We start from the raw sequence: 11,712 nt of genomic DNA, 5'->3' as shown, positions 1-11,712 counted from the left end.
CGCCGAGCAGAGGAGCTCAGAGGAGTCTATGACAAGTCACTGGGTGCGAGTGAAGGCTACTGAGGCGCTCTGTAGGAAAATTGAACATTGACATATCAGTGACGGAGCCTTGCACTTTCAGTGTGAATGCACAGAGATAGTTTTTCTTGAAAATCTGTCAAGAGGGATAAGTTACAAGGATTTGACATTTATGTGGGGAAAAAGAATGTGATTTAGTGGCACGAAAATCACACGATTTCCCCTTTCAGTTAATGAGAAGAGGTCTGGGCTGATATGCTCATATTCAGATCAATTAAGTGTTTCTTTAAATCTATTTAAAGAGTTTTCTAAAGCACCAGAACCTTCTCTAACCTAATTCCTCTCCAGTGCAAGTTCTACCTTCTCCCCACATGCTCTTAATACTTATGTTGACCTCAAGGGGGCAGTGTGGGAGTCTGATTGTTTGGAGGTGTCAGACAAATGGGAGTACTAATTTTGCACCTGTGTGAAACATGCCCTCTCATCCAGGGCACGTTCAAGAATACATTCATAGATTTCTGAGGGTTGATGAGGATTATGTATCTTAAACCTTCGTTGAATATTTAAATCAGGCGTCACATCATTGCTGTCCCTCTTTTTGCTCTCTCCCTCTCTGTAATGGCTCAGTTGTCAAAGCTTTATCACACTGAGGTGGCCTCGGTGTACCTTCCCTCATCGTGTTATCTTTGGTGAAAAGCCGACAGGAATAGATGGAGGATGGCTGCGGTGTGTGTGGTGCACTGTGTGTGTGTGTGTGTGGGTCTCGAGTCCATCTGTGGCAGAACATGAAGGTTCCTGTGTCATTACCCACTCCGCTGCACTAACATCTTCAATTAACAGCAGCCAGATACTGATTACATGTTTTCAGGATGTTGCTCTGCCTCTGTGACCGATCTCCTCACACTCTGCTGGGCTCCAAAGTGCCAACTGAAAGCAAAGGTTGCACAGACATGCAATGAAAGCATACGTGCCTTAAGTACCTTTTCCACCGGTTCCCGCTGCTGCTCTTTCAGCCTGCGAGGGGAAAGGAAACTAAATGTGACTTCGGAGTTGGTGCATAATCACGTCTCCAGGTGTAAAGGAATTTGCAGCATGTTTTTTCCCCTGGCTGCATATGGGGTGCATAATCAGTTAGCACTTGACCTTGACTTGTATCATTAATTCAGTGAGTAAACTGTCAGCCTCTCTCACCAGCTGTGCTCAGGATTGTAACCTTGGCTCCCTGAAGGTCAAGCACTCCTCACATGAGTTTTTACTTTCTGGTGGGGGGTTGTGCATCCAACTATCTGCCTGTCTTTGTTACATTACTAATTACACCACAGCAAAGTAAATAGTAATAGTTACTTTAATTATTCAGTCCAACTCTGTCAATAGGTAACAACAAAACCTCCACAGGAACGTGTCACATCTGCTGCATTTCGTGTAGCGGTAGAAAGCAAGACATTATGATTTAACAAGCAGTCATTCTGTGTTTCGGAGAGATTTCCAAACCATCAACAGTGCATGTTACTGAGTTTAAGGACAGTAATGAACAACCTGATTCCAATGAAGTCTGGATGCTGTGTAAAACATAAAAAAATTTAAGCACATTTGCAAACGAGCTGCATTTACTAACAGTTTTCCAAAGTGTTCCTGAGCCCATGTACTAACATCCTTCATCCAATCATGTGTTCACAAAGTGATGAACTTCGCTCCATCCTCACTTGTGAACGACTGCTCCTTTCCAGGATGCTCCTTTCATACCCAATCATGATGCTATCACCTGTTACCAATCAACCTGTTTACCTGTGGAATGATCCAAACAGGTGTTTTTGGAGCGTTCCACATCTTTGCCAGTCTTTGAAACGTGTTGCTGCATCAGATTCACAATAAGCAGATATTTACAAAAATCAGACGACTTAGACTTAGAAACTTAGGTTTCTTTATTGATCCCAAATTGGGAAATTATTTTGTTGCAGTAGCAATTAAACATACAGCAAACACAGGATGTATACACAACTACTTAGAAAAAGTAACAAAAAATATAAACAGGAATAAAAATATAACTAAGTAAAACTAAATATAGTGATATAATATCATAATAATATTATAAAAATACAATATAACTAAGTATATAAACAGTATTTACAGCAACAAAAAGCAAAAAAAAGTTGTGCAAGTAGACTGAATGCAATGCAATATTGCAGTAGTGCAGATAATATGTAAGAGTAATATGTAAAAACACAAGAGTTTGTGAGGTTGGTGGATTTACTGTTTATGTTTCTGCTGTACAGTGTGATGGCTTGTGGCAGGAATGATTTCCTGAAGCGGTACTTGTGACAGTGGAGCTGGAGCAGTCTGTTGGAGAAAGAGCTCCGCTGTGTGTCCACGAGGTGGTGAAGAGGATGTTCAGGGTTATCCATGATGGATAACAGTCTGTCCAGTGTCCTCCTCTCCACCACCTCCTCAGAAGTGTCCAGTTTGCAGCCAATAACGGAGCCAGCCTTCATGATCAGTTTGTTCAGTCTGTTGGTGTCGCCGCCTCCGATGCTGCTCCTCCAGCAACACTGCAGCAAAGAGGAGTGCACTGGCAACAACAGACTGGTAAAAGATCTCCAACATCTTGCTGCACACATTGAGTGATCTGAGCCTCCTCAGGAAACAGAGTCTGCTCATCCCCTTCTTATGCACAGCGTTGATGTTAGTTTTCCAGTTCAGCCTGTTGTCAAGGGTTAGGGTAACCCACGCCATCTTGCTTCTTCAATGAAGCTGACGAGGTCAAACATATAACACAAGATATTTTCTTTGCACTGTTTTCAATTGAATATATGTCCAAAAGGATTCACAAATGATCACATCCTGTTTTTAGGTTTTAAACAGCTTCTTTTTACACAGCTTTTGTGGATTTGGGGAATCCCTTACGCTGCTGTGCTCACTGTAAAACGTTATCACAGCACGGTCAAGTGCTGCCCAGTGCTGCTCAGATCTCACTGCTTTAAACCACTGTGGTAGAAGTGTTGGCTTCATCAGGCTGAAAGGGGAGATGTAGGCTGGTGAAGGTGCGCTTTGTTGTGTAACAATGGTATAGTAGCACGTGAGCAGCTGAGTTACCAGGCCAGGAAATTCAGTTAGAGCCCAGTGCCTGATTGCTTTCACTTCATTATGGAGGGGCTAACAAAGCAGGAGTGCCAAAGCCTTCTGCCTTTTGTCGGTCCCATCAGGGGCAGCGCCGATCAGCCCGAGGTGCCCTCAATCCTCCTATGGCCTGCTCGTCGTGAACCGCAAAGCACTCAAGTATTTTGTGGAGTTTTACTTAAAATAATTTCCTGCGTCTCCCCACCGACACCCCCACCTGCCGTCAAATTACATTAAGGGTCCTCTAGTACATTAACCACCGGACAAATCAAATTGCCATTTCAGGAGGAGGATCAGGGTTAAATGAGCCTTTCAAGAGATTTGGACCCAGACTGACTTTTAAAAGCTCATCAAGCAATGCACTTATCCTTGGCCTGCCCTTTAGACCTCAGTGCCTTAGTGTAGTGTCTCCTCAGCTCCTGTTTACAAGGATACAGTGTCATCTGCCCCTCCTTGTTTGCGGCACTACAGAACTCAATCAAATAAAGCGTTGCTGATTGAGGCAGGGTCACCGCAGAGATGTCCCTGTCTCCTGCATGACGTGGCTATCTCAAGTGAAATGAGCCGGAAAAGCTGCTGTCACGAGGTGGCAAAGGAGACCCAGAGCGAGGAGGGAAATGGATTGTAGTCAGAGCCAGATCTGACTTTTGATAACAGGCGAGCTGGCCTTTGTGTGAGCGGACACACTGATACGCAGTTAGCAGGGGCAGTCATCCTCGGAGTCGATATAAGTCACATGAACCGTGAAGGGCAGAGGTCAGCAGAGGTCAGGTGCTCACCCGCACATCAGCTATGTGGCACGAAACAAGATTGCTTCATGCTAAATGGGAAACAGCATCTGCAAATATCAGATATGAATACATTTGATGCACAGACAAGTCCACTTTTTTTTTGCAGTATAGTCATTCTATTAGAGGAGCTGATGAGATCCGAGAGAGGTGAGAGGCAGCTGAGGTTGTATGTTTGATTTATTGTGAAAGGCCGTACACAGATTCATTCTGGCAAGACCGCGGAAAGTGTCACCCCTCTTTTGAATTTTATGCATTTATTTATGCTGTTGAAACTTCCTGGAATACTTGGTTGCTTTTGTTTTTTCAAGCTCAGACGCAAACTTCCTCGATTGCAAAAGGAAATCTGCGTGCGATGGCAATGCTTCCAAGAGCGACTCCTCTCTTTCCCCTGCGAGTCTGTGATGTGTTTTGCTTCCAACCTGGGGACTTTCAGCAATGCGGCAGCAGCCTCCTATATCAACACCAGCCTCAGTTGTGACTAATAGTAGCTCCTCTTGTGGATTTTACTGCAGGGGAAAAAGAAAAGGTAGTCAAGCACAGGAACAGAGAAGTACTCTGCTAAAATCAGTCCATCACTGACAGTCATCTCATGGAATTCAAGAAAGTGCTTCACTCTAAATAAAAATGGAAATTGTTTTTTAATGGAAAGCAGAAAATCCAGCCTGAAACTGATTATTTGCTCTTTTATTCTTTACCATTTAAGGACTGTCTTCAATCCTTTGTGGAGGAGTATTACATATTCTGTGTAAAAATCCTTCAATATTGCTTCTGCAGGCCCTGAAACAACAGAAGGGGGATACAGCACACACACTGTTATTATCAGCTTTGAAAACCTGATGGCCCAAAGTGTAATTGCTTTAATGGTGGAAATGGTGAGGGCAGTTTAAAGGATTGATTAAGGGATTTGGTTTCACGCTGAACAAACCAAAGAGGGAGCCAAGGTCACAGCCAGGGGCCAAGACAAACAAATATACCTGTCAGCTCGCTCTCTCACCCGTGGACTCGAGCGCTCCTGCACTCCTATGCACTCAAAGAGACAAACACACACCTCAAGTCATCTCACACTTCGCTGTGTTTTCAACCAGAAACACCTCACTCACAGTCGTGTACGCTCCCACAGGGCTGGAACTGATTACAAAGCAGACTACATGAACTAAAACGCATCATTTATTCGCATTAGATTTTATCCGATCGGCCAGCATGTCATTCAAACTTTGATAGAAATTGATATTTAATTCCTTATTTCAAGGATAAAGGTGGGTGATCCAAATTTTATGCATTTTGAAAAATGCGTTGTTGTTCCAAGCATGCTTTTGTGTAAATATAAAAGGCTTATATTTACACGACTTTAACATTAAATGTCATTAAAACCATAATTGAACAAAGCTGCTATTTAGTGTGTGACACATGTCAGACTCTAAAGGGTCCTGAATTTCAGGGTATAATGGATGAGTGTTTACCCTCCAGTCCTAATTTCATGACACCCTCTCCCACTCCGGCTTGGCTCAACACAGTGTCAGTGCCGCTGCTGAAGATAGTGGCTATAACTGAATTAGCAAATTCAATCTCCTAAAACAAGATCATGCTTTCTTTGGGAAACGACGCTCTCCACACTTTTAGCGTAATTGCCCACACAGTTATGTTAATTTAGACGTTCTGTACTTAATGCAGCGCCTGTTTGTTCTTAACCAGAATTTTGATGCTAATTTAAAGGGAAAGGTTCCTTCTTTTGAGATGTAAGGCTCAGATAAATTGCATCAGATATTTTTTTATACATCTGCCTGTCAGTATTTGTCTCCAGGACGTGTTTTTGAGGTGAGACACTCAGTCGCAGTAGGAGCAGATTTTGTAAGCCTGGCTCTGCACGCCGTTTGAGCAAAAGACACATTTCTCAAATTAAGCAAATGGCTCCAAATATCCTAAGTTTTCTCTCTCTGGATCCTTAAAAGTCTCCAGAACATCAGAGTACAGCGAGACTGGGCCACACACAGCGTCTCCCCTCTCTCAGAAATGTATTTGCCTCTGGCCTCTGCTCCTCCCAGCTGGTCACATCTGTGTGAACAAGCAGAACAGGCGCAGCCGTTCGGCCTGCGCACAGCACTCATGAGCGGTTGTTGCTTGGCAACCTTAAAACTCGAGGTGATTGGGGATGTCTGGCTGCTTGGCGAATGGGTAGGGTTAAATGAAGAGGTGGTGAGTTTGAGGTAAAAGGGCTGCATTCATCTGAGGCTAAGCAGCTTCTCCTTTTCGTGCTGCTGCCTCGACGTTCTGTGCCATCACATGGTGAATTTTTTATTTTTATTTTTTTAGCCAAATAGACGGTCTAAGGACAGAGGGTGTCGTGCGCTTACAGACCCTAAAACCCCTCGATCCGAATGTGTGATTTGTGATTTGGCTACATAAATAAAGTGAACCCAAGGTGCAGTATTTTCTGATGTTGAGACGTCGAAGCAATCGCCGATTTACGGATGCTGGAACTTTAAAACGCCAAGAACAACATCCATCCCAAGAGGGGAGGCACGGAGTCAGACGTGTTCCTGATTAAAGGCTCACACAAAGATCATCTTAAAATCACACTGGTGTTCACTGAAAGGTTAGACTTTGATGATGAAGAGATTTTCACACAAGATATTTTGTGTGTGTGTTGTGGTCATGTGTGATACACTGTGTCCTCATGACACCGTCCTACTGTATAGCCAAGGGCAAGCCATCATAATTGCTGCGAGTGATTCAATTATGATCCAATTCTATCTACTCCACAGGGGGCAGGAGGTGCAATGGGACATTAGAAATGGATAATTTACTTTACTGTCAAGAGATGTACGCCGCTCCCTCTTTTATCCCTCACAAAACACACATGATGCCATGCACCCTTTAACACACTGCAGAAATCCCAAACAAATATGTACAGCTGTGGGTCTCAAACTGCAGTCTTTTCCAAACAAAGGGACGTGTGTGTTTCCCCCCCTTTTTCCTCTTCTGTGATGTCTCATTGGGTCGTGGCTCCATTAACTCTATAACTCTCAGAGGGAAGCTAGCTTCATGCTACATTAGGAATATGGCCTTATGGATTTCACATTAAATGACTTTTCTTTGGCGACTCTCGAAGCTAATAAATATTGGAGCTGAGCACTCACACACTTGAAAATGCACACGAGCTGCAGAGCAGTGTTGAGAAAATGCGCTTGTGTCACACTCAGGAAGGCCTAATGTTTGCTGCTTTCCCTATCTTTGGTCATAATGTGATGAGGCCTGCAGTCTGGCAAACAGCAGTCATGTGTGAACAGTAATCATGTGGTGTCACTCATGTGCCTGAAGCTTTCACTCAGGAATCAATCAGCCTTGGGCGGCTTACAGGCAAATCAACACTTCTGCAGGTGGACAGGATGGACCGGCTGACTGGCAGCTTATTCTGTCTGTCAGCGGAGAGCTGAGGAGAAATCGAACGCTGCCTCGCTGCAAACTGGGCCGAAGAGATTCTGTGACTTTTTTGGGATGACTCGTCGTCACCAGAAATGCACAAAAGCCCGCACAAACTCGCCGCTCTCCATATCAAGAAAGCTCGACTTCCTCCTGTACATCTGTTTCTCTCTGGAGCCAAGAAATCAAATGGATGCTAGCGCACTGGAAATGCGATGAGCTGTTTTAATGGCTGAAGAGCCGTGAGAGGAATCGCCAACCACTCACATAACTGGTGTGAAAGAAAATGATGGAGGGTTAAGTGCAACCTCAATGGTCAGCAGATGATGGTTTCCAGTCTTTGCAGACTGATGCTATGATTTGAAGCAGCCGCAGTGTGTCTCTCGCTGAGATCCCAGTATTGTCCATTTTTTTGGAAAGAGGGATATTGAAGTGTGGGATCTATTCCAACGTGCTTCTCCATCTGCTCCATACAGAGTCTTATAATTGGTGCCTCAGATGGACCGTGGTTCAGGGGAAAATTACGCTTTGATGGTTGGGTTCACCATGTGGATTTACACTGCAATTAAAAGGCTAATTAAATGCCCATTCTCTCTGTTTCCTGGTAATGGCACTAAATAATACGTGTTGTGGGGCTGTGGAGAATGCGTACGGCTGCGCTGCCATCCAGCTGAACTTGGCCATTGTCTGATATGCTGCTGCAGATCCAACCCCTGTGTTGACGTGCTTCATAAACATTTAACTGCCATTTTACAGAGCTGTTACAAGTCACGCAGAGACACACTGGGTGTCCCTAACAACCCCCTTTTTTTAAAATTACTGACATTGTAATTTACCACTGAGAATGCAGTTGGTAATTAGCCACAAGTATCAACAAAAAAAAGACACAAAAGCAATGGTGCATCCAGAGGGACGGACTATTATGCTGTTCATTTTCGACTGCCGTGCATGTTCGGGGGTGTAATGCCCACCCTCCGGGGCACTGCAGGGTTACTTTTGTACACATCATTCAAACAAGCACTGTGAATTATATTTCAATTTTGCTGCAGAACTCATTCAAACTTCATTAGCCGCCTGGGCACAGAGGCGCATGACGGCAGTGGCAGAATCCAGTTGTGATTTAACATAGCCGGGCTCAGCCATCATTCACTTGGCCGCTTGGCTAGCGGAGGGGGTTGACGAGTGATGGCGCGCTCGCTCTCATGGCCCCTAAATGTGGGAGATTCATCATTACGGCATGCGTGTCGTATCAAGGTACTGGAGGAAATAAGCATCAGTGCACAGGGCGGAGTGAGGCTCTTCTCTGTAAGCCTGATAGGGTCATGTTGTTTTGTAAAACTATTGCAAAAGTTAGATTTTTAAGAACAATATTTCCTATTGTTTTTCCTATTACTGCCACACTAAAGATAAGAAAGACAGTCCAAAGTCATCATCCTGCCCTCCTGTCAGCAGAACTTTGTTTTTCTCCAGCTATGTGTAAAGACAAAAAGATCAAGGGGATACAAACAAAATGAAGAATGAATGAAAAAGACTCTGGAATAAACAGAGCGTTGCTGCGCTCATCATTTAGCATTAACAGCAATAACATTTGGTTCCATTTTTCACCAGGGTCACAGAAAGAGGCCTCGTTCTGCGTTTCTCCCACATCCTCCACAGACTGACTGCGACAGCGAAATCATTTCTTTCTGACCACAAAAATCTCCCAACAACATGTTTGCCTCATAGAAAAAGGAAAGAAAAAGAACTGAAAAGCCTGAAAACAAGAGTGAGGATCTCTGCTCCCGGGGTTGTCTTTGGAAATCATGCTGGAGACTCCCTGCCATCAGCCATGTTTGGTGTGCAGCGCGGGGCACTTGCCAGGGCAGGCTGCACAAAAATAGTAGCATTACTAAGGATCTTAGGGGGGGTTGGCTGGTCACGGCTCCCTGGGGAGGAAATCGTGATGTGCTTTCTCCCTGTCTCTTAGATACCTACAGACACACACACAGACACACACACACACACACACACACACACACACAGACAGACGCAGAAAGAGAAAAACCAAAGGCCATGCCATAGAGGTGGAGGGAGATAGGAAAGCAAGAAAGACACGGTGTAGGATTAGTTTCCTGTGCTCTGGTGTCCAGATGGAGCAGTGGAGAAGGATGGAGAGGGAGCACACGAGTCATGTTCAGGGACAGACAAGGTGTCCAGCTACAGCGTCTCTGATGTGCTGTCCTCTCTGTACAGGCAGTTATACAGCGTGTATGTACGTATGTATGTAGAGCAGGGCTGTCAAACTCAAATACACAGTGGGCCAGAATTAAAAGATTGTTCCAAGTTGAGGGCCGGACGGGTTTCAATGTTTATTGAAAACTGGTTGAAATGACCTTATTGCATATATTGAACCTGGAACTAACACAGCCTGTAAGTTATTGCCTATAAAACAACATTAATCATTAAATAAACAACAAAGCCAAACAATAATTTCCTTCAGAGAAAAACCAAACATGCCCGAAGAGGGCAAAAAGTCAACATATATTAAAACTGAGTGTGCTGCTCTCTGATGCACACTAGTCCGAACCTGGAACTAACACAGCTTATAAGACCGTTTTTATCCATAAACAACAACAATAAACATTAAATGTAAGAATAATCAGCCCCATTCATTTCTTCTGGCTCTTTATGCAGCTTTTCCAGACTAATTTACCTGTCACAGTGTTTCGTTTCATCGTGTCTTCTTACGTTATATTCTTTCATCACAGCCACACTGTCTCCACACAGAAGACAAACAGCTTTGTCCTTCATATCCACAAACACACACTCTTCCTCCCACCTGCCTTGAAACCCCTGTTTTCAAAGTCCACCTTCCGTTTAGCCAGTTTTCAGGGAGAGGGTAGCTGAAAGTTGACCACAGGTAACGAGCTCCATCAGGCTGCTGATGATGAGTGGGGCAAGGACTCGCACTCGCAGGCCTTTGATTGACGTGCCAACACACTGGCAGTGCATTGTGGGACTTGTAGTACTAGTGATGCGTGCAATACACCAGCTCTAATAATAATTAGATACTATACAAAGATAATTCCATCGCAGGCCAGTTTTGGTCCGCCGGCCTTGAGTTTGACATATGTGATGGAGAGGATGTGAAAGCACATTTCTGGCTTTCTAATAAAATAAAGTCTAGGTATAAGAAAGTGAGATAAGCAATTGTGTAATTAAGGAGAAAACAAAGTAGCACAGGAGCGCATAAATATCGACGCTCAGAGTAATTGCAGCAGCAGTAATGGAGGGCTGGTTATGAGACAGTAAATAGGTACTGAAAAGGCGAACTCTGCAGAAAAGTAAATACCAGCAGCTATTTTCAGTAGGTCTGTAATACAGAGTGTGTGGCAACACTGTCAAGCTGTCATGTACGCCTGTGGTGTTTAAATGGTGCTGCTGCAGAAGCACCTTATTCACCGTGCGTATGTTTGGCAGGGGTTAGATGAAGACTGGTGATGAAGATCGTCTGTCTTACACAGCACAGTTTATCACACCTGAGTTTGCAGTCTCTTCTGTTTTTTGCAGGTTGAGGGAGTCAGAAATCCCCAATCCAAATATGGAGACTTCCTGTCTTTTCAGTGACCTCCATCCCAGAAAGTCGTTTTCAGTCCTCTTTGTTATATTTTGAACACGTCACTTGAAATGCTGTGAAACAGAGCTTCATGTTCACAGAATCAATTCATTCTCGAGCTGTTCGTCGCACGTCTGAAATGGATGCACGTTTCGTCGCGTGCGGAGCTCCACTTTCACCTGCTTTGCATGCATTTGGTGAAAGTTGCTGCAAATGTGATATGTCTCAGAAATGTCTCTGGGAGAGGAGATGAGGAATTTTAAAGGCAGTCTTCAGGCGAGACGTACATTTTTAATATCATTTTTATAGATAATGATAGCCCAGAACTCCTACAGGATACATTTGGTGGTGCTTCAGAGCTATTTCATTGGTGAATAATTCATGATTAAGAAATTAAACTTTGAATTAATCTAATTTGAATTTTAATCTTTTGGCAAAGCGAAGAATGATTGAAGGACCTGGTGTAAGTATCCAGATGCCGACGTAGATGGTGGTGTGTGGCTCCCCACTCTGCCTGCAGGAAGCTCAGGCTCAAAGCAGCCCGGTCTGAACCTTCACATCACACTGCAAAAGAACTCCAGCTGCGAAAACACGAATTATTGTTCACGCAAATGTCTGGTGTGCAGTAATTACTGATGATGAATACGGACCATATGGACCATGTGATGAAAATGATCAGCATGGTACAGATTTGTTTTGTCTGGCTGTCTGCGTGCGATCGTATGAACACATCTGAGCATGTCCATGTCTTCTGCCTCCGTGTTTGCATGTAAA

Source organism: Chaetodon trifascialis, chromosome 8, assembly GCF_039877785.1.
Source record: "Chaetodon trifascialis isolate fChaTrf1 chromosome 8, fChaTrf1.hap1, whole genome shotgun sequence".
NCBI classification, from domain to species: Eukaryota; Metazoa; Chordata; class Actinopteri; order Chaetodontiformes; family Chaetodontidae; genus Chaetodon; species Chaetodon trifascialis.
The sequence above is the reverse complement of the archived record's forward strand: the minus strand, read 5'-3'. Positions refer to the sequence as shown.